Here is a 24021-nt window from a genome sequence, read left to right as displayed (position 1 = left end):
TCTGTACGCCTGCCAGTGACTTTTTTCTGGGTCTAACCGGGGCTCTCTCCTCAATTACTGATATACTTCCTACTAGGGTTGCAAAATTCCGGGAATATTAAAAGTTGGACATTTTCCATGGGAATTAACTGGAATATACGGGAATAAACTGGACATTTTGGGATTATTTATATGAACTGTATTTACCTTGTCTTATATGACAAAACATAATTTTGTTTTGTCATAAGCAGACATGCATCCAAACATTTATAATACAAAATTAAAAAAATTACATTTAATTCATTAGTGAGTTGAATTTTCCGCCCCTTTGCAACTACTCTAGGGCAAATAGTTTTCCGTTTCAAAAAAATGCATTTTCCGTTTAATACGTGCCCTTCTTAGATTGTTGTTTGCCAGCCATCAACAGAGCAGAAAACGTATAAATACGATTGGGAAGACGAGCAATTAAATGTGACTAAATGTGGCGGTAGCAAGGTGTGTGAGTGTGTGTGTCAACCTTTGAAAAGGGGGGCGTGGCCGGAGCAGAGTTCAGCGCAGACGTGAAATTTCCTGACTGCTTTTGTTCTTCAATTAATGTTTTTTAATTGTTGCAATCGTTGTCGTGTTTATTTAAAAGAAATTCAGTCTCACAGGATAAAATACAGGGGGTTTTGGGCGATTTTGATGCACAAAATTATGTTTCCGTTTGAAATGTTGCAATTCCGCTTCAAATGGTCCATTCCGTTTCAAATGGTCCATTCCACAAATTCCGTCCGTTTTCGCGGAAAACCATTGGTCCTACTACTCCCTACTGAGTGTACTAGTGTACTAGGCGAGGGCACACCTAAAGCAGGCACCTAGCAAGGGTGGAGCTGTGGACTGTAAGCTTTAGAGATAAAGATAAAGAAGGGGAGAATGCCTTCCCTCTTCAATCTACACTCAATACTCCATGATGACAAAGCGAAAATAGGACATTTGAATATTCTGAATTCTTTGCCAATCAATCAATCAATTCAATTTTGTATAGCGCTTCCCTAAATACCCGAAGACACTTTACAGAGTAGTCCAGTCCAGTCCAGTCATTCACACAGTCATACCGGTGGTGGTAAGCTACATCAGTAGCCACAGCTGCCCTGGGGCAGACTGACAGAAGCGTGGCAACCAATCAGCGCCTACGGCCCCTCTGACCACCACCAACATTCATTCATATTCATACCATGTTCTCTGCAGATCCTCTCAAGCTCTGTCAGGTTGGATGGGGACCATCAGTAGACAGCCATTTTCAGGAGGTCTCTCCAGAGATGCTCGACTGAGTTCAAGTCAGGGCGCTGGCTGGCATTGGGTAGGTGATGAGTGGTTGCTGGTTTTGCCCAGACAGTGTTTTTATTTTTACCAGACCAGAGAATCTTGTTCCTCACAGTAAGAGCCCAAGCAGGCTTTCCTGTGTCTCTCACTGAGAAGATGCTTTCCTGTGTCTTTGCTTTCCTGTGTCTCTCCGAGGAGTGGCTTCCGCCTGGCCACTTCCATAAAGCCTGTTGGAGTTTTGCAGTGATGGTTATCCTTCTGGAAGTTTCGCCCATCTCCACACAGGATCTCTGGAGCTCAGACGGAGTTGCCATCAGGTTCTTGGTCACCCCTCTTACCAAGGCATTTATCCCCCAATTGCTCAGTTTGGCTGGGCGGCCTGCTCTAGGAAGTGGTCTGGTTGTTCCAAACGTCTTCCAACTTCTCCTTTCTTCTTCATATTATTTAACCTGTTCTTTCCACTGTGCTCTTGGGAACCTTCAATACAGCAGAAATGTGTTTTTACCCCTCCCCAGATCTGTCCCTTGACACAATCCAGTAGCATCCCCTCTTCCCATAGTTATGCACCTGCTCTACAGTGTCTGTGTGTGTGTTGCCATAGAACACAGGGCCAGCCTTGAAGAAACTGAAACTGTACAAACTGATTTCTCAGTTAGACCCAGGAACATTATTCCAGAAACCGTTTCTAAGAGGAAAGGAACTCTTTACGTTTAGCAATGAAATTGAGGGGGTTTTTTTTGTCTGTGGCAAAGGTTTGACAGCTGAGGATGAAATAATAAATTAAACCGCCAACTGATCCCCTAAGCACAGAACTCAAATGAGAGGAATTCAGGAACTCTCTCACAGAGCTGCGTTGAACAGTTAGAGCTCCTCCACAGTGGTTAGCATGGGTGTTGGTTAGTCCCCAGCGCGTCCTTGGCCTGACCTTCAGAGCTCTTTCTGCGAGCTAATGTTCACAATGAAGCTGTTGTTCTTAAGCTGTAATGAAGCTGCTGTGCTGAAGCTGAGGGAACTGCTGAAGGCCATGCAGGAGGAGAGCTATGACGTCTCTTAACCCCCCCCCCCCCCCCCCCCAACACACACACACAAATTCATACTACACAGACATACAAACACTCACACAAATTCATGCACACAGACATAAACAATCACACACACACACAAATGCATACACACAGACATACACACACACACACACACCCACACTGTCATATCTGGTGAACAGTAGAGTCATATAGCAAAGCACACAGCACGTCACCACAACTCAAACTTCAGCGAGACTCCAGTGAGTCTCCAGCAGGTCACCACAACTCTCTCCTTTGCATGTCGCTTTGGATAAAACGTCTGCTAAATGACTACATCTAAATCTAAACACAAGCCAGACTCCAGTGTGTCTACAGCAGCTGCTAGCGAAGCAGAGCACTTCCTGCACAGACAGCCTGGGATCATTATGTGTGTGATCATTATTCACGAGCATAGTTCACCTTGATGCTTTCACCTCAGTACCAAGTGCTAACAAGTGTCTAAATGTCACATTATTATATATTCCACTGGAAAGAGCAGGCTAAATAAAGCCCATGGCAAAAGTGATGGTTCAATCTTACCCACTGTATTGTCAAGTATTTGAGAAGTTTCGAGAAGAATCTGCTCAGCCGACCCCTGCCCACACAGCTCCGGTCTGAGACGGCACTGGAGTATTACAGGAGCTACTCAGGCATTTCCTGCTACCCGGCAACAGGGCGGGAGGAAGAGCAATCTGCCAGGAACGCAGGAATGTGAGGGGAAGACTCCTCTCCTCTGGAGACCAACAGTAAACACACGCACACACACACACACACACACACACACACACACACACAAGCTTGCACACATGCACACACACACACCAGTGTGTACAGCAAACCCACAGCTCACAAAGACTGCTTCAGCTTGCCAGACACTACCAGGAAGAATCTGAGACAGCCAGGGGTTGACAAAAACAGCCAGGGATGGCCATTGACAGTCAGGGATGGCCAGGGGTTGCCAGGGATGGCCAGAGACAGCCAGGGGTTGCCAGAGATGGCCAGAGACAGCCAGGCGTTGCCAGGGATGGCCAGACAGCCAATCAGGGCAACTGACTTCAACAGACAGGTGCAGACTTCCAAAGACATCCACAGACTGCCAGAAACTGTCTCAGATTGTAAGAAACTGCCTCAAATTTTCTAAAACTGCTTCAGATTGCCCGCCTTAACTAGCCTGAAACTATATTAGATTACCAGAGATTGCCAGAGACTGTCTTAGATTGCCACAGACTGTCTTCTTGGGACAGGCATCGATTACCTGGGGTAGGCAGATTTCAACAGGCTACTGAAGACTATAAGAGACACTACAGAGACAGACAGGGAGATAGCAGCACAGAGGGACACTACAGAGACAGACAGGGAGACAGAGGGACACTATAGACACAGACAGGGAGACAGCAGCACAGAGGGACACTACAGAGACAGACAGCAGCACAGAGGGACACTATAGAGACAGACAGCAGCACAGAGGGACACTATAGACACAGACAGCAGCACAGAGGGAAACTACAGAGACAGACAGCAGCACAGAGGGACACTACAGAGACAGACAGCAGCACAGAGGGAAACTACAGAGACAGACAGCAGCACAGAGGGACACTACAGAGACAGACAGGGAGACAGCAGCACAGAGGGACACTACAGAGACAGACAGCAGCACAGAGGGACACTACAGAGCCAGAACCAGAAATAAGCCTCTGAAATAACCAGTTAAAACCACAGATCACCCCTGAAATCAGTCCAAATAAAGACATTTGATTCCATTTATTTATTCATATAGTGCCAATAACAATTAAAATTGTCCCAGATCCTGATCCCCCCTAGAGCAAGCACTACAGCGACTGGGGCAATGCCAGAGCCCAGATTTCTGTCCAGAAAAGCAGTGGGTAGAGGAAGCAGAGACGGGCTTGGACCATCAGAGACCACACTAGTCTGTGGGACAGACGCTAGCCTACTTTACACAACTGGGTTATCTCATGTGAACTGGGTTATCTCATATCTCCTTGCTGAACCTTAAAGCTGACTTTGATCAAGTTATTACATGAACAAACACACCCATACACACCCACACCCACACACACACACACAGACACAGACCACACATACTGCTGTTCGTCACTCCCTCCCTCCCTCGTGCGTGCGTGTGCCCAGTAGCGGGTTCACACTTGCACAACTGAGCTGAGACGCTCCCTCTTGGTGACCAGCCCTACTCAGTGCTAACAAGGACACTCCTGAAGGAGACATCTAGGCAGGGGGGATGTAGGCTGTGATCCATGGAGGCTGCAGCCTGGTGAACTAATAAGGAGACTCCTGAAGGAGACACCTAGGCAGGGGGGGATGTAGGCTATGGAAGCTGCAGCCTGGTGAACTAATAAGGAGACTCCTGAAGGAGACACCTAGGCAGGGGGGGATGTAGGCTATGGAAGCTGCAGCCTGGTGCACTAATAAGGAGACACCTGAAGGAGACACCTAGGCAGGGTGGGGATGTCGGATGTGATCCATGGAGCAAGAACAGCATTTGTGTTACATGCATTGGGCAGAATTTCTTCAGAATTTTAGGGAATGTTACAAAGTTGCAATTACACAAAGGGCTTTTAAAATGATGGATACAGGAAGCTGCAGCTCGAAGAGAGATGCAGCTCTGTGTGTATGTGTGTGTGTGTGTGTGCGTGCAATAGGGGTGGGGGAAAAAATCGATTATTCGATTTTAATCGATTCTCTCTAAAACGATTCTGTCTCGATTCAGAAAAGTTCATAATCGATTTTGTAATTTAAAAAAAAAAAAAAAAAAATTTTTTTTTTTTTTTTTTTTTTTTTTACACATCCATTTTATGTTGAAATGCAAGCTGCATCGATTATTGGATTGTTCATAGAAAGTCAAAATTGTGACAAGGAAAAGCTTTTTCTTTCATAAAAAATAGAGAAGGTAATTCATCTGTTGATTTTCTTTAATTATCAAACACAAAGTAGGAAGTGTAGCAAAGACTCTAAGTAGCAAACTCAAATGTTTTAAAAGTCGAAATGGATTGATAATCGTTTTATCGGTTTAAAATTGATAATCGTTTTTTTTACACATCCATTTCATGTTGAAATGCAATTATCGATTGATTATCGAATATCAATTCGAAACCGATAAAACTATTATCGATGCATTTTGACTATTGAATCATTTGAGTTTGCAACTCAGAGTCTAAATTGAAGAAAATCAACAGATGAATTACCTTCGCTATTTGCTTTATTAGAGTAAAAGCTTTTAATGGTCACAATTTTGACTTTCTATGAGCAATGCAATAGTCGATGCAGCTTGCATTTCAACATAAAATGGATGTGTAAAAAAAAAAAAAAAAAAAAAAAAAAAAAAAAAAAATTTTAAATTACAAAATCGATTTTAAATCGATAATCGATAATCGATTTTAAATCGAATCGTTGACCTCTGAATCGATTTCGAATCGAATCGTGAGGTGCCAAGAGATTCCCACCCCTAGCGTGCAAGTGTGTTGTTGTTGCATTCTACCCGTCTTATCTCCTCTCTTTACCATATCACCTCCTGTCCTCTCTTCTCTACAATCATATCTCAGACAATGACCTCTCTCAGTAAACACACACACACACACACACACACACACACACACACACACACACACACACACACACACAATATTTCCTTTGTTATCTCTACTCCTCTTGCTCATGCACACTCAAACTTCAGTCCATGGCCTTCTAATCTTGTGACAGATCAAGTTGCCCCACCTGCATTAAAGCAAACACCTTACACACACACACACACACACACACACACACACACACACACACACGCACACGCAAACACACAGGCACAAGCATGAACAGCAAGCAGTGGTGTGATTTTTAACCAAAAAACAAAAGCAAGTTCTGTGTGTGTGTAAGAGAACTGGTAAAAGTTTGTAAGCCTATCAGACCTGTCACCCTGTCAAAGACTCTTCCCAAAGTATTTGGATCCTGTAACTTGTCGCTGAATGTCTTTTGGATCCAAATAAAAGCAATCAAATGTGTGTGTTTGTGTGTATATGGTTGCACTGCACCCTGTCGTTTTGGTTATTGTTGTTTTTCAATCTCACTTTTTTTCCCATTGGAATTCATGGTCGAAGGCTTGACTATTGTGATGTTGCTCACTCTGCCAACTGTAGACCAGAGTCACCTAGAACAAAGATTTTAGAGCGCAAACACAAAGCTTTCTTTAAATTGTCTTTAACCTGCCCAGTGTCAGCCTTACCTTTACAAATCTGTCTGTTTAACCATTAAGACCATCTAAACCGCGGTTTCCACAAAATATTTATATATTTCAGTTAGCCGACGCCAGCATTTAGCCCATCAGGGATTTTCCCGAATCATTTGCTTACATTCTGCCTCAGATTTTCCCCACTTCATGGACACTTATCTGCTGTACTTTTGAAGTAAATGAAGAAACCACCAATACAGATTACATGACTTAATTCCAACCGATTTACTGGCGTCGTTTCTGCCATTCACAAATGTCATAATCCCCCTTATAACAAGTCTCCACTATCACAGCTATATAAGAAGAGTCTTCATGAGCGTATATTAATATTTAATCTAAATCGTTCTGGAACACCTCTGATAACCAGCCAGATATGTATGAGTGTCCTTGATTTGGGAATTCAAGTAGCTTATTGCACACAATAAATTAAGACTGTTAACTCATTTTGTTTTATTCATGTTACAGCATACTAATAATCAGCATTGGGGCTGAATCATCTGTAATTTGCATGGCGAGGGTCTGCTTCTGCTGACCAATCACGCTTCGCATGTTGTTGCGGAAATGCATCTCTACTAAAGTTATTGTTAAGGTATTTAACAGACACTTTTATCCAAAGCAACTTACAAAACATAAATAAAATATTAAAAAAAACAGTAAATAAAATAGTAATAAATATATTTTAATTATCATTGAGCATCATTTAAAGCTAAACCACCTATTATTACTACTACAATAACAAAAATAATAATAATAACAACAACTATTTGCCAAAACGCTGTTTAAAAAGGTGAGTTTTCAAACGCTTTTTTTATAATGCACCAACCAAGGCCGTCACTGGAACGGTCAGCACTAGGTCACCACCAGGGTACCGAGAGAGGGAAAGGGGAGAGAGTGAAAGAGGAAGAAAGAGAGAGTGTGTGTGTGTGTCCTGCTTGCTTTCTCCTTTCATCATGCATACGTGGACTGTAAAAGGTCTGCAGCAAAAGAGCAAACACAAACACACACACACACACAAGGAGCTGTAAATGAAAAACTAACATTTACCAAGAACAAAACTTAATAGAGTGACGGTTCGTTAACGAGACCAAGCGGAAAAACGCAAACAAGCTTGTTACAGCTGGGAAAAAATCTCTTACAGCACAATTACCACACTAAGGGCCTCGGCAGGAGAGAGAGAGGGGGGAGAGATAGAGAGAGAGTAAGAGAATGAGAGAGAGAGTAAGAGAATGAGAGAGAGAAAAGGGGGGAGAGAAGGAGAGTGAAAGGGGGAGAGCAAAAGAGAAAGCGAGAGTGAGCGAGTGAGAGAGTGAGCGACTGAGCAAGTGAGTGAGTGAGAGAGAGAGAGAGAGAGAGAGAGAGAAAGGGAAAGGTGGGGAGGAAGAGAAAGAGGAGAGAGCGAAAGAGAAAGAGTGTGAAAGAGTGAGAGAGGCAAAGAGAAAGAGAGAGAGGCAGAGAGAGAGGGTGGAGTGAGAGTGAGAAAGAAACCAAGGGAAGAAAAGAGAGAGAGATAGGCAGATGGATGAGACAGAAGACAGACTTCCAGGCAATAGGGACACACACACACACACACACACACACACACACACACACACACTAAGATGGCAACTTCTCTTAGAGAGTTTTTTTCTCATTATTCCTCCACTGAATCAAAACACACCCATAGGTGCACGTGTGCACACACACACAGTTTATCAAACACAAAATCACGAGAAAAAAAACATTCACCTTCTGTTGCAAACATTTAGTGCACACGCACAAGTACACGCACACACACACACACACACACACACACACACACACACAAAGTACTACTCGTCCACCGAATCCATCAAGTTGATGCACACACAAACACACAGAACCTATTCCCATTGCTCACATTCTTGTGCATTCTCTGTTTATTCCCATCCTCCATTTGGTCGTCTCTTACTCACTCCTGCCCTCCTCTCTTTCTCCCTCCTTCTCTGTCTTCTCTCTCTCCATCTCTCTTCCCTTCTTTTCATCTCTCTCTCTCACACACTCACTCGCACTCGCACACGCACACGCACACGCACACGCACACGCACACACACACACACACTGTATTCTTCCTTCTCCCTCACACACACACATCTCTGTATTCTTCCTTCTCCCTCACTCACACACTCACATCTTTAAAAATAATCTTTTAAATATCAGATGTCTTTTCAGCAGGTCAGGTAGTAATGAAGATATATGGGAGAGAAAGGGGAGGGAGAAAAGGAGGGGGGGCAAGAGAGGGGGGAGGAAGAAAGAAAAGGGACAGAAAATAAACAACAAGATCATAAGTGAATAAACAAAAACAACAAGATCATAAGTGAATCAAAAAAGCAAAGGATGGGGGGAGAATAAACAAGCGTTTTGTGGAGTTCCGCTTCGGCAGGCAGGAGGCAGCTGTGCTCTGGAGCACTGGGTCTTGTTTGTTTTGAAACTCTGCAGAGACACACAGATGAGCGCACACACACTCGCACACACACAGACATAGACATACATGCCACCTACCAGACGAGCACACTCACAAAGACTCACACAAAACCTGTTAGACATGCACCTATTCAGACACACAAATGGAGGCCACCTACCAGACAGACAAACACAAACTACTATAAGCGCAGGAATGCCCACCCACACAAACACAAAATAAACTAATATATGCACTCGTTCACATACACAAAGGACACTAAAAACACTTTTATTTGTGTACTTGCCGATATTGAGTGCCGATACTGAGTACCGCTCCGACTACTTCATAATGAGTCTATGCTGCCATTGAAGACCAGTAAATGGAGAGGCAATATGGCTCTCTGTGACACACACCTCACCTGCCCTCTGCCTTCAACTTAAGGGCCTCCACCTTAAGGGCACACATCTTAAGGGCACACACCTCACCTGCCCTCTGCCTACACCTTAAGGGCGCACACACACCCCAGCAGTTGTGCCCCCCACTACCAACTCTGCTGTATGGAGGGTTGCGAGCACTAGCAATATCTTGCAAAATGACATGTGTGTGTGAGAGATTGTGTGAGTGTGTGTGTGTGTGTGTGTGTGTGTGTGTATTTGGTTGTGCTGAAGAGGAAATTTAGAGAGGAGTGTGCAGAATAACACTGATCCACATCCTATTAAGAGCTGTGAAAAGGGATAGACAGTGTGTGTGTGTGTGTGTGTGTGTGTGTGTGTGTGTGTGTGTGTCTGTGTGTGTGAGAGAGAGAGAGAGATAGAGAGAGCGAGAAAGAGTGAGAGAGAAGGGGGGATTGGTTGGGGGGTGCTGTGGAAAGAAGCCTTCTAAATTCTTACTCAACAGCCTAAACTGTTTTCCTTCCAAATCCCTAGGAAAGCAAAGCCTTGCGGATCAGTTTCTGTGAAAGCTCTCCAAAACATGATACGACAACAAGAGCGGGGGAGTGAGGGAGGGGAGTGATAGAGAGGTAGGGGGAGAAAGAGAGAGAGCAAGTGAGGGAGGGAGAGAGAGACAGATAAATAGAGAGAGGGAGACAGGGATAGAGAGAGAGAGAGAGAGAGAGAGAGAGACAGAGACAGAGATACAGAAATAGACAGACAGATCCAAGCAAACTGTTTAGTTATTCACTGAAATCAACTGAGCCACTTTCTCACACACACACACACACACACACACACACACACACACACACACACACACACACACACACACACACACACACACACACACACACACACACACACACACACACACACACACACACACACACACACACACAAACACAATCAATCAATCAATCAATCAATCAATCAATCAATCAATCAATCAAATACACAAACAGTAGAAATCAAGTAGGAGTCACTGTAGGACATATCTAATCTGCATCCATCCTGTGTGTAGGGAGGGAGGACTCCTAGAGTACCATCCAGTGGCGTAACTATAGGGAGTGCAGGGAGTGCAGCTGCCACTAGGGCCCATGGCGAAAGGGGGCCCGTTGCCGATCACATAGCAAAAGTGATACACTAGGTTTGACATTGAAGGACCGACCGGACCCCAAGCCATGTTAATAGATAATTTTATACTACTTATGACTTACTACTGGTGCCATCAGTTCGCAAACATTTCTCAATTATGGTGTCGGTTATTCATAATTATGAGCTATCACTATCTCCTGCCCAATAAACATTTTAACAATAGTCAGTCTTGACAACAGCACTTAGCCGCATTTGCCTTTTGCTGAATGGTACTAATCTAGTTTTTATTAAGTCAAATTGCCATAGAAAAATAGCAAGGATGTCTGGGTAATATTGTTGTCAAAGATTCTATAGCCCACCCACACATGTTGCGATTGTTTCCCATCCTGTGTTGTGATGCATTGCGTGTTGAGTAAGCGATAAGTAGACTACCCCATGCCCTTCAAACACAAAAGTGTCTGCAGGGAGTGGCACGATGCATTTAGACATGGGGGCGATTATTCGATTTTTCTCGATTCTCTCTAAAACGATTCTGTCTCGATTCAGAAAAGTTCATAATCGATTTTGTAATTTAAAAAAAAAAAAAAAAAAATTTTTTTTTTTTTTTTTTTTTACTCATCCATTTTATGTTGAAATGCAAGCTGCATCGATTATTGGATTGTTCATAGAAAGTCAAAATTGTGACAAGGAAAAGCTTTTTCTCATAAAAAATAGAGAAGGTAATTCATCTGTTGATTTTCTTTAATTATCAAACACAAAGTAGAAAGTGTAGCAAAGACTCTGAGTAGCAAACTCGAATGTTTTAAAAGTCGAAATGGATTGAAAATCGTTTTATTGGTTTATTTTACAGATCCATTTTATGTTGAAATGCCATTATCGATTGATTATCGATTATCATTTCGAAACCGATAAAACGATTATCGATGCATTTTGACTATTGAATCATTTGAGTCTAAAATCACTTCCTACTTCATGTTTGATAATTAAAGAAAATCAACAGATAAATTAACTTCACTATTTGCTTTATTAGAGTAAAAGCTTTTAATGGTCACAATTTTGACTTTCTACGAGCAATGCAATAGTCGATGCAGTTTTTTTTTTTTATTACAAAATCGATTTTAAATCGATAATCTATAATCGATTTAAAATCGAATCGTTGACCTCTGAATCGATTTCGAATCGAATCGTGAGGTGCCAAGAGATTCCCACCCCTACTATTAAATGTCATAAAATGCACCTATAGGCATATAGGCTAATGCAGCAGCCAGGTTAGATACTCGCAGGAGATGATGAGCTGTTTGGAAAGGCGAAAGTTTTGTATGGCCACTATGACAGGGACATTGCGCCCCCGTTTCCATCGCAACTCCTAAAGTTCAGGTCCTGCTTTAAAGCAGCGCTCTCTCAGCAGTCAGCAGTACAACAGATAGCAAAAACTATGATTATTTATAACCACTTGGTTATCAGCATTTGGCGAGGTGTGCACAGCTCTGCTATAGTTTCTTACCGTAGCGACAGCAGAGCGATCATTTTTCTAAACTAAAGATGATTAAGACCTACTTAAGACAGGGACGTGCCGTCAGAGGAAGCAGGGGTGGCGCAATCACTCCAAACTGGGTTTTACGCATGCGTGCGCAAGCGTAGAACCTTTGAGTTGAGCTCAAAACGCATTGAAAAATCCCTTAGGGGAGACAGGCAGTACCACTGCCTCAGGTAAGGAGGCGAGCGAGAGCGCACTTGTCGGGTATAGGTTCTGACGTCGGTTGTTCTTCTTGTTCTACACTTCTACTTGACGGCGAAAATGGAACATCGTATTGCTAAGCTGGAGCAGATCTCAAAACTGGACTTTCAATCCAAACGTGAAATTAAATTTGAAATGATAAGTAATGGGAGACCAATGCCGGAGCTAAAAGTATTGCTTCAAACGACTGGACAGAATGTATTGACATTTGCATTAGAGTGTTCTACTGAACAGGGAAGTCGTGAGTGGATTACTTTTGTTTTTATTTACGAGCTCCAACGAAAGTGCACCAACTATAAATTATACTGGCCAGTAGAACATGTTGGTATTGTGTGCAATGTATGCGGTGTTTAACTGTTTGCTTATTAATATGTTGGGAAAATAAATATGTAATTGTTTTTTCAAAACTGTGTCCGAGTTGGGTAAATAGTCATTTAAATTAGCATCCCACCACCATAGTTATATTTTCTCCAGACAAAATGAAATGAGCCATATCATTGTAGGATGCCATTCTAAACGTCATGCATATTGCGTTTTTGTATACGCCGAATGCTACTTGAAATTTATTTTTTCACTTCAATGTCGTAAAAAGAATAAGTTACTTTGCGCATAGGCCTACGCAATATTGTTGGAGGAAGTTTGCTTGTTATTGATTGCGCTGACTGTAGATCCGCTGTGGAGTGGCTGTTCCCATAAATTCATGCAAATGTTCGTAATTCACAATAATGTGAAATTGTAATTACCCTCTGAAGAAGTTGTATTAATGTTTTCCCATGTGTTGTCTATCTGCTCATTATACACTGTTATAATCAATGTCCATTGGTGTTTTTTATGAAAATCGTAGAAACCCCCTAATGTGTATTGTACATTATAAGTACATACAGTCATGGACGAAAATGTTGGCACCCCTGCACTTCTGTCAGATAATGCACCACTACTCCCAGAAAAGTGTTGCAATTACAAATGTTTTTGTATTCACATGTTTATTTACTTAGTTTGCATTGGAAAAACACAAAAAATCTGAGAAATAATGCCAAATCTGACTTTATTCCACCTAAAATTCAAAAAAGGGCCGGACAAAATTATTGGCACCCTCAACTTTATAATAAGTAGAACACCCTTAAAAATAAAGAAATACAAATATCTGAAATCAATTGCTTCCTGTAACCATTAATGAGGTGTCTTACACCTCTCTACTGGAATTTCGGACCACTCTTCTTTTGCCAACTGCTCCAGGTCTCTCACATTTGAAGGGTGCCCTCTCCCAACTACTGATTTGAGATCATGCCCCAGTTGTGCTATGGGATTAAGATCTGGACTCAACTCAGACACTTCAGAACTCTCCAGTGCTTTTTCTTAACCATTTCTGGGTACTTTTTGAAGTGTGCTATGGGTCATTGTCCTGCTGGAAGACCCATGTCCTCTGACGGAGACCCAGCTTTCTGACACTGGGCCCTACATTGCGCCCAAAAATGATTTGGTAGTCCTCAGATTTCCTGATGCTATGCACACAGTCAAGGCATCAGGTTCCAGAAGCAGCAAAGCAACCCCAAAATATCGGTCCAGCTCCACCATATTAGCCTGTAGGGACCGTGTTCTTTTCTTTGAAGGCCTCATCTGTTGTCTGTAAACTGCTTTACCAAAAAGCTCTACTTTGGTCTCATCTATCTACAGGACGTTCTCCCAGAATGATTTTGGCTTCCCCAAGAAAGTTTTGTCAAACTCAAGTCTGGCTTTTTTACGTCTCTGTGTCAGCAGTGGGGACCTCTGGGTCTCCTACCATAGCATCCCATTTCATTCAAATGGCGACGGATAGTGCAAGCTGACACCGTTGTTCCCTTTGTCTGCAGGGTAGCTTGAATTTATTTGGAAGTTGTTCTAGGTTATTTATCCACCATTCAAACAATATTTTGTTGCATTCTGTCATCAATTTTTCTCTTCCTTCCACATCCAGGGAGGTTATCGACAATGCCATGGGCTGTAAACTTGTTGATGACACTGCGCACAGTGGACACAGGAACATTAAGATCTCTGGAGATGGACTTGTAGCCTTGAGATTGTCCATGCTTTTCTACAATTTTGGTTCTCAAGTCCTCAGACAATTCTTTGCTCTTCTTTCTTTTCCCCATGCTCAGCGCGGTATACACAGACACACAACACAAAGGTTGAGTCAACTTTGCTCCATTTTAACTGGTTGCAAATGTGATTTCTATATTACCAGCATCTGTGGCTTGCCACAGGTGAGTTTAAATAAAGATTAAAGGAGCATTACATGCTTCAAATACAATTATTTCTTAAGGGTGCCAATAATTTTGTCTGGCCCATTTTTGAGTTTTATGTGTAATAAAGTCAGATTTGGCATTATTTGTCAGATTTTTTTGTGTTGTTCCGATGCAAACTAAGTAAATAAACGTGTGAATACAAAATCATTTGTAATTGCAACACTTTTCTGGGAGTAGTGGTGCATTATCTGACAGAAGTGCAGGGGTGCCAACATTTTCGTCCATGACTGTATGCTACGCCGCTGGTACCATCTACCATCTATACTAGGAGGAGAAGAGAGAGCACCCCCCCCCCCCCCACCACCACCACCAACCAACCCTCACAAACACACAATCACACAGTTATTAAATAAGCTATACTTCACTCATTCACTATCACACTCACACACAACTGAATACAAATACTAGACTTCCACCAACACACACACACCCACAGAACTGCCTAGGTACCACATATCTGCCGACATACACACAGGCTATATCTTGTATAGTAAAAAAGTCATGGCCATGACCACACAAAAAGAGGTCAACAATTCTTCTGTTCAGATGCAAAAGCCAACCATCACAATGTCAGCAACCAAGACATCAACACACAATCTCAGATACGTTCACACACAATCTCAGATACGTACACACACCATCTCAGATACGTACACACACAAAGAATGAAGGTAGGATGTGATTAAACCAAAATATTTCCACAGCCACAGATAGCTTGCCTATGCAAAACACTGCATTTCCCTGTGCAGACATCTGCATGGGGAGAAGCACATGGTCCACACACACACACACACACACACACACACACACACACCTTATGGCCAGATGGAGGCATCCATGTATGAGGGCAGGAGTCAGAAGAGAGTGGTGGAGTGTTTGAGTGTACCCTGTGTCTGAATGAGAGAGAGAGTGTGCGTGTGTGATTGTGTGTGTGTGTGTGTGAGAGAGAGAGAGTCAGAAGAGAGTGGTGGAGTGTTTGAGTGTACCCTGTGTCTGAATGGGAGAGAGAGTGTGCGTGTATGAGTCTGTGTGTGTGTGTGTGTGTGTGAGAGAGAGTCAAAAGAGAGTGGTGAGTGTACCCTGTGTCTAAATGTGTGTGTGTAATCACTTTAAGTTATTTAGTAATGGCTGCCCTCTAGATCCTGCCTCAGGAGGCCTGGTTAGTGTGTGTGTGTGTGTGTGTGTGTGTGTGTGTGTGTGTGTGTGTGTGTGCTTGTGTGTGTGTGTTTGTATATGTGTGAGAGAGTGTGTGTGTGTGTGTGTGTGTGTGTGTGAGAGAGTGTGTGTGAGAGAGCCTGTGTGTGCGTGTGTGCGTGTAGAACATTGCTGAGGTGGCAGTTTCTGACGCTCTGATTCATTCTCAGCATGGTGAGGGGAAGAGAAGCGTGATGTAGCCACCAACACACAGCTGACGTCACCTCCAGCCTGAGGCTCCTTCCTGTGTGTGTGTGTGTGTGTGTGTGTGTGTGTGTGTGTGTGTGTGTGTGTGTGAATATCCACCTGTCTGGCACCACACACACACACACACTCTATTCTAGGAAAGGAGCTGTAACCGAAAGATAGTTGACGTAATTGGAAACACCTGCCATCAGACTGGGGTCTTTGTGACTGAAGCTGAACACCTGAAACCACCACACACGCACACGCACACGCACACGCACACGCACACGCACACACGCGTCACGCACACACACACACACACAAACCGTAGTGCTCTCATAACTTACAAAACACACAAACATACTCATGTCTGTTTAATAATACTATGTTTTTGCACCAGGTATAAAAAGGTCAAAATGTTCAACAACATCCACCTAGAATAAAAAATACACAATCAAGTACACACCTTCAGTGATTTAAATAAGATTCTTGAGTCAGGATTTGACCTTTAGGCAGCTCTTCTACCCTTAATAAGCTTTTGAAGACCCAACTCTTTAGAGAGCACCTTCTTTCCTAACTTCCTCTCCCTTCCTCTACCTCTCCTTATCCTTCCTCTAATGCCATCTCCTCTAACTAGTACTTAACTCGCACTTAAATTCCTGCAATTTTTTTCATTTCTTATGTAAAGTAGTATTTATTGTTACACTAGGTCTCTATTGCTCATAGCTTGATTGTTCTCTCCTTTGTAGGTCGCTTTGGATAAAAGCGTCTGCTAAATGACTAAATGTGAATGTAATGATCACTGCTACACTCCCAACTTAACTCTGCCTTTTCCTTTGTGTTAAATAGGTAAGTGTCACAGTTCCCCACCAACTATCCTTGAGAGAGAGATAGACAGAGGGAGAGGGAGAGAGAGAGAGAGAGAGATAGGGAGAAAGAGATAGGGAGAAAAAGGGAGAGAGAAAGAGGGAGAGCAAGAGAGAAAGAGAGTAAGAGCAAGAGCAAGAGCAAGAGAGAGCAAGAGAGAGAGAGAGAGAGAGAGAGATAGAGAGATAGAGAGAGCTTGGGTTGCTTGTGTTAGCGTCGCCAAGGACAACCGTTGAATGAAGAAGCGACTTAATCAGAGTCGGAGTCAATGCTGGCAGTGTGGAATGTGAAGGCCGGCCTCTCGTGCCCCTCAAAGCGCCTCAAAGCCAGCCGAACCTTCAGCACGCTCTAATACCTGCAACAACACCACCATCTATGTCTCCATCCACAGTGAGCGGGGGACGAAACCTAGGAGGACACAAAAGAGCCAGTGTGCTCAAAGCTAACAGAGAAACATCTCCAGAGGGGCGGGGGTTGGCGGGGGGGTTTGGGGGGCAGAGATAAAGAGGGAGACAGAGGACGAGAAAGAGAAAAAGAGAGAGGGAAAGAGAAAGTGGGGGAGACAGAGGATGAGAAAGAGAAAAGAGAGATAGAGAGAGAAAGAGAGAGAGAAGGGGGAAGACAAAGAGAGAGAAAGAGAGAAAAAAGAGGATGAGTGACAGAGAGAGATGGAGAAAGAGAGAGAGAACAGAGAAAGAGTCTGTGTGTAAGTATTAAGATATTATAGATAGCTGGCCTAGGTGTTAACAGCAGCTCTTTCTAACCTTGATCTCCCGGTCCTCTTCCTCTTCCCCTTTCCCACTCTCTCTCCCTCTCGGCCCTCTCTTTCCACTTCCCTCTCTTTCTCTCTCTCTCTCTATCTCTCCCTTTCTCCCTTTCTCTCTCTCTCTCTCTCTCTCTCTCTCTCTCTCACCGTCTCTCTCTCTCTCTCTCTCTCTCTCTCTCTCTCTCTCTCCCCATCTCTCCCTCTCTCTCCCCGTCTCTGTTTCTATCTTCCTCTGGAGGTGCTGATGTAAGTGAGATGAAAATGAACTCTGATTGCTCCTGCCTGTATGATCTCTGCTTGGCTTCAGAAGAGGTGAGCGTTCCTTCCATCTCAAAGGGGATGTGCATTTAAGGCTGAGCTGCTGCTGCTGCTCCTGCATCCCAAACCTCTAACAGAGCTCGGGAGTGAAGTAGGTCAAGGGATGTCTAAGACTGTGTGTTTGTGTGTGTGTGTGTATGCGCTCATGTAGCTCTACATCTATCTGGCATGTGCGTGTGTGTGCCCCTGCCCCATGGTAGTTCATGAGTGTAACCGGTTTGGTTCAGACCCGGTTGCGAGTGCACCTGCGACAGAGTTGGGTCTGGGTACCGTGACAGAGCCGGGTCACAGATAATTGGATTAGTGTGTCAGAGACAAACAGAGGCGTGGTTCTGACGGACCCGCGGAGGCTTGGGGAGTCTGGAGGAGTCTGGAGGAGGCATTAGCACAAGAATGGAGCGCTGCTCACAGGGGAGCATTCTAGAAGAACGGGGGCATAGTGCGGAGGTTTCCCCACTAAAACCCCACAAAGGGGTTTCCCCAAAACTCACCCCCACTCCAAATGCTTAATGGAGCATGTCTCTTTCACAAGATTATCGCCTCTTGAAATGTGTGGGGTTTTTTTTGTAATACACACACAAACAGAACCCTAAAACCAAAGAAAATAGAAAGGATGAGGACAAAAGTGGAAATATTTATGAAATTCTCTTTAAACACACTGCAACATCTCCGCAGACAGACAGACAGACACACTGCAACATCCCCTCAGACAGACAGACACACTGCAACATCCCCTCAGACAGACAGACACACTGCAACATCCCCTCAGACAGACAGACACACTGCAACATCTCCTCAGACAGACACACTGCAACATCTCCTCAGACAGACAGACACACTGCAACATCTCCTCAGACAGACAGACACACTACAACATCTCCTCAGACAGACAGACACACTGCAACATCTCCTCAGACAGAGGCGGAGGCCGAGACGGCCACCCAGCCGGACCAAACTAACCCAACCAAAGAAAGCAAGAGACTTCCCACACAATTAACCCTGCCCAGCAGTCAGAGCACGTCCGAGAGGGGCCCAGCAACTAGTTGGTTCATTAACCAGTGTGCTTTATGTCCTCCAGTCTCCCCCACACACACATGCCCACTCACTGGGGCCACAGGGCCCACAGGCCACCACAGGCACCGCATCACTTCCTCCCCGAGCAGCGGCTGGGAGGAGGATCAAACCCGAAGCAAACATGGTTTCTCAAAGGGAAAGGAGTGGGTGCCTTTTTTTAATGACACTATTAATATCCATCCACGTCATGGGTGCCATGACAACCATACCATGACATTTCGGAACCCCCCCATAACAGAGCTGTGTGTGTGTGTGTCTGTGTGTGTCTGTGTGTGTCTGTGTGTGTCTGTGTGTGTCTGTGTGTGTCTGTGTGTGTCTGTGTGTGTCTGTCTGTGTGTGTGTCTGTCTGTGTGTCTGTCTGTGTGTCTGTCTGTGTGTCTGTCTGTGTGTCTGTCTGTGTGTCTGTCTGTGTGTCTGTCTGTGTGTCTGTCTGTGTGTCTGTCTGTGTGTCTGTCTGTGTGTCTGTCTGTGTGTCTGTCTGTCTGCCTGTCTGTCTGCCTGTCTGTCTGCCTGTCTGTCTGCCTGTCTGTCTGCCTGTCTGTCTGCCTGTCTGCCTGTCACATGAAAGTGGCAAACAGCGTGGCAGGCAAAAGTGTGTGTAGGCTATATGCGGTACAAGAGTTTGGTACATGTTCATGTAGTCAATGAATCGACAAATAGAGAGAGGCATTTCAGTTGGTGTGTGCGTGTGCGTGTCTGTGTGCGTGTCTGTGTGCATACGAAAGAACGAAAAAAGATGTGTATGTTAGGGGTGGGCGATATGGCCAAAATCTTCTATCACGGTATGAGTAATTTTATATCACGGTTACGGTATATATCACGGTATCGATGTTTTCTGTAAATTTAATAAAGAAATGGTACAAAATAACCGTAATGTGTGTCATGTGATGTCATGCGTGATAGTGTTTACGTTCAGTATAAAACCCATACGCGCATATACGCGCCGTCACCATTTTGATTGCACTTAAGAGATGCTACACATGTGCTAAATAAAGAGCCATTCATTGTTAACATATAGCGACTAGTGAGTCATGTTATGACGAACGCCACAATGTGTAGCTATTTCATTCCGTTTGTTTACCTTTCCGGCTGTCTGTATTTCCTAACCAGCAGCAGACGTAAAGGAAAGGGAATCAACCCGTCCCCGTAGTTAAAAACATCTACTTCGGCAGCGGAGCATTTTACTCCCCTGCAATCTCTACGTTCAGACACAGACAGCAGAAAAGGTTAACAAACGGAATGAAATAGCTACACATTACACACGCTATGCTTTAATAAAACTCACGTTTTATAAGACACCAACGGAGGCACAACAGACAAGTCTTACTGGTAATTTCAAGTTCAGCTCGTTGAGGGATGAAAGGATATCGGCCAGATAAGACAAATTGAGAAGCCAATCATCGGTGAATAATTCGGCAAGAGCAGACTTTTTCTGGATAAGGAACGCATGAATGTCATGTCTAAGTTCATAGCACAGTTGATCAAACAGCCGGTTGTTAAGTGCGCTGGCTTTAATGAAGTTTACAACGCGAATAGCTTTGCTCAGTGCCAATGCCTGGCGCTGTATGAAACAATGATTCCATGTAATTTCCTTGCCTGCTGCCTCCTTTATTCGGTTTACAACTCCGCTTTTCCTACCTATCATATTTGCAGCCCCAACGCTCTTAACCTATGTCAATATGAAAGGCACTAGTTGAGAAATTGTGTGGAATATCCACGCGATTTGGCCAGCGATTAAAGCCCACAAAATATCCAAATTAAACAAAAATAACACTAGTTAGATTAACGCTTGCTTGTCGAAACATTGCTTGTCGAGATATGACAGTCATTTCTACAGAAATTAGACCGGTATATAAAAAAAAAATATTATAAAAAAAAAAAGTATATCACGGTTTAAACGGTATCGCAAAATCTCTCCCGGTAGACATATTCATACCGTCACACGGTATATACCGTCATACCGCCCAGCCCTACTGTATGTGCCTTTGTGAGAATAAATGAAGATGTGTGAAAGTGTGTGTATGTATGTGTGCGCGTCTGTTCTAAGAATTAAGAAAAATGTAAGTGTGTGTGTGTGTGTGCGTGTGTTCCCCATTAAGAGACAACTGAACTTCTAGATGAGGATGAGTTCTACCATACTGAGGTAACAGGGAGCCTGAGAGCGATCACTATGTGCTGGGATTGGAGAAGCAAACAGAGCTCCAAGGCCAATCATTACCCTTCGCTTAAACTGCAGGTCAACTAAGCTAAAGGCCATAGAAAACACACACACACACACACAGCCATAGAAAACACACAGGACAGACTTCCTTTCATGTCTTAAAACGCATATTTTATTCCTTTGACAAAACCAAGCATAATGCGTGCGCGCACACACACACACACACACACACACACACACAAACACACACACGCCAGTGCGGAAAACTGAGTGTTGACAGGTCACTGGAGCCTGAAGTACTGCAGCACCCACCCATCTCTCTGGCAGCATCACACAGGAAAGATAACACACAAGGGGTCTGTCCGCACATCTCTCTCTCACACACACACACACGGTCTGTCCACACAATAAACACCCTCTCACACACACACACACACATACACACACACACAGGGTCTGTCCACACCATATCCCCCTCTCACACACACATAGTGGGGTCTGTTCACACAATAACCACTCACACACACACACACACACACACGCATAACACACATAACACACACAGGGCTAGTCCACACTACACTCCCAAACAAACACACTAGAGATCTGTAAACACCACCTCTCTCACAAACACACAAGGGCCCACCCTCACACAAACACCTATAGAATTCAGCATAGTACTTCATTAACAGAAGTGCTAACAGAAACACTAAAGGCACCATCACTGGTAGGGTCAACTTTTGCTCTCTTTCAAGACAAACTTCCACCAGTTTCATAAAGAATAGTGAGTTTGTCCACAGAATCACACAAAAAAAAATCATATACCCATCAGTGTTTTAGAACCCCACTGAACAAGCCTCCACTAAACAAACGGACACCTTAGGACACCTAGTCTGAGATAATTTAAACATCTGAGAAAGATAGCTGACTATCTGCAAGAATGTTCAAAAACAGCCTGTCCTGCACAAGTGACAGACGTGCTGGCAACGTTACGACTTTGAGCTGATTCATGTCTTGTTTATCAAGCAGAAGCTTCCGTACTGAAACGTCTCTGGCATGACTATCCAATTTGCCGGAGGTAAAAGGCGAGCGAAAGGCGACGAGGGACCTGCGGATAGAAGACTGGCGTGTATAGAACACTACGGACGGAACACTGGCTTAGTAAGCCATTTAATGGCCTTGAAGGTAACGTGAACGAAAGCATCACAGTGCACAGTCCACTCTGGGGTAAAAAGATTAAAGCTCCCGAGTACAGTCGTCCTTTCGTGAACGTAAAATAACACGTCAAGTAAAAGTCTATTTGTGTTAGAGAACACGCCATCACGACTAATATAATTCTCGCCATCTGTGGGGAGATAGCAGGTCAATCACACCGAGAAGGCAAGCTACAGCAAAGTTTAGGTGACTGCCGCAGGACTTCAATTCGTGCCAGCCCACAACCAGCCGCAATCAGCCTTATTGATGGTGCGTGAATACCACCAAGGCCAAATCCAACATCAGAACAAATAATCCGTATCGCTGGAGAAAAAAGCACGCGAAAGATCCGTGAAGGTTTATAGGCTCGTGGATTAGAGAAGTGCATTTGGGAAATTGTACAAATGGTGTGCTAATATGCTCGTCATTGGACGTGACAAACTCAACCACAAGAGTCCACAGCACTTTCAGAAACATAAATTATCCTTCTTTGGTTATTACTTAGTTAATATCGACCATTTGCGGCGCTGTGAATCCTTCAGAATTTTGAGCTTGGTAGCTAGATTTACCTATGTTGCCGTGCACAGTCATAGATGTCCGTAATGTACCTGCTTCTGGCTACACGAAATGCTATTTAGTCATTTTCGTCACATTGTTTACCACAAATGAATATGTACTTCAAGAGAGAGAATTGATTCACTTTTGATGACTATGAGAACATGCGGGTCCAAATAACAATTGACATTACTTCATTCCACAAGAGAATTGTAGTGCATGGAATATTGTCTACTGCGTCTCTTTGTTACAGAGAAACGAAATCATGTATGAAAGTTTAGAACGGGAAATGCTACGCCCATCCAATCTATTCAGTAAACTAAATTTTTGGAAAACAATAAATGGGAGATGTAAAATGTATGATGTGATCCGAATGAACTAGCTAACGGTAAATTGCAGGTGTATACTGACGACATTAGGAACGAATGACCCAAAACATTCCCAAAACGAAAGAGACAATAAGGGATCATCAAAGCCTAAAAGCTTCGTGTCAATAGCGTTTGCCCAAATTGCAGAGATTATAAACGCTTGGCAGCACCCCATGAGTCCAAACACAAGCTGGCTGCTTAGCCCCGAGGCGATGTAGTGGGCACGTAACGTTAGTTACTGAGTGATACAGTACCTGCCGCATTTTTCATTCAATAACGTTACTCTCACTGTCTGTAAGCAAATATATATTATTGACAGCCGCCCAGGGCGCATCGATGAACTTTTCCTTAAACGGTATCATATAGCGTTAGCGTAACCTGGAAAATGTACCATAGGCTGTACCGGCTGCTTTAAACTGAAATATAATGCGGTGGATACCAATGTGGCTTTAAGGAAACGTCATAAATGATCATCTCTTCTGTAGTTTTAACTAGTTCTCTGCTCAGCTATAGACTGCTACTTAGGATGGCAACTAGTTACTGATTTTCATCCGCCAAGATTTCTATCAACGATATTCCAATGTCACTCGCATTACACCTCAAAATACTATGCCTCATCTCACAGAAAACTTCCAAAATCCTCAACATCTAACAATTAAATGTAATTAAAACCACATCTTACCTTTCTACTCCTCAAACTTGTGTAATAACCTTTTGTGCTTCCAAAACAGCTCCCACTTTCCGTCCGTGGTAATAAACTTTATCCT

The 24021-nt window shown here is 43.6% G+C and overlaps 1 protein-coding gene across 5 annotated transcripts in view; it reads right to left on the bottom strand.

Moving 5' to 3' along the window:
* The window catches only part of tjap1 (tight junction associated protein 1 (peripheral)), a 77960-nt gene that overhangs the window by 53266 nt on the left and 673 nt on the right, over positions 1 to 24021 (bottom strand). For 3 of the 5 annotated variants that reach the window (XM_080849217.1, XM_080849214.1, XM_080849218.1), the window contains exon 1: positions 23937 to 24021. This exon is cut by the window's right edge and continues 250 nt beyond it. The exons of 1 other annotated variant lie outside the window; for it this stretch is intronic. The gene's annotated coding sequence lies outside the window, so the exon portion shown is untranslated. Of the gene's footprint in view, positions 1 to 8749; positions 8850 to 23936 lie in introns of those variants that run through there. One more of the 5 variants, XM_080849216.1, reaches the window with a different exon arrangement.

Source organism: Sprattus sprattus (assembly GCF_963457725.1).
Source record: "Sprattus sprattus genome assembly, chromosome: 12".
Taxonomy (NCBI): domain Eukaryota; kingdom Metazoa; phylum Chordata; class Actinopteri; order Clupeiformes; family Clupeidae; genus Sprattus; species Sprattus sprattus.
Note: the sequence above shows the minus strand (reverse complement) of the source record. Positions and strands in the feature narration are given on the sequence as shown.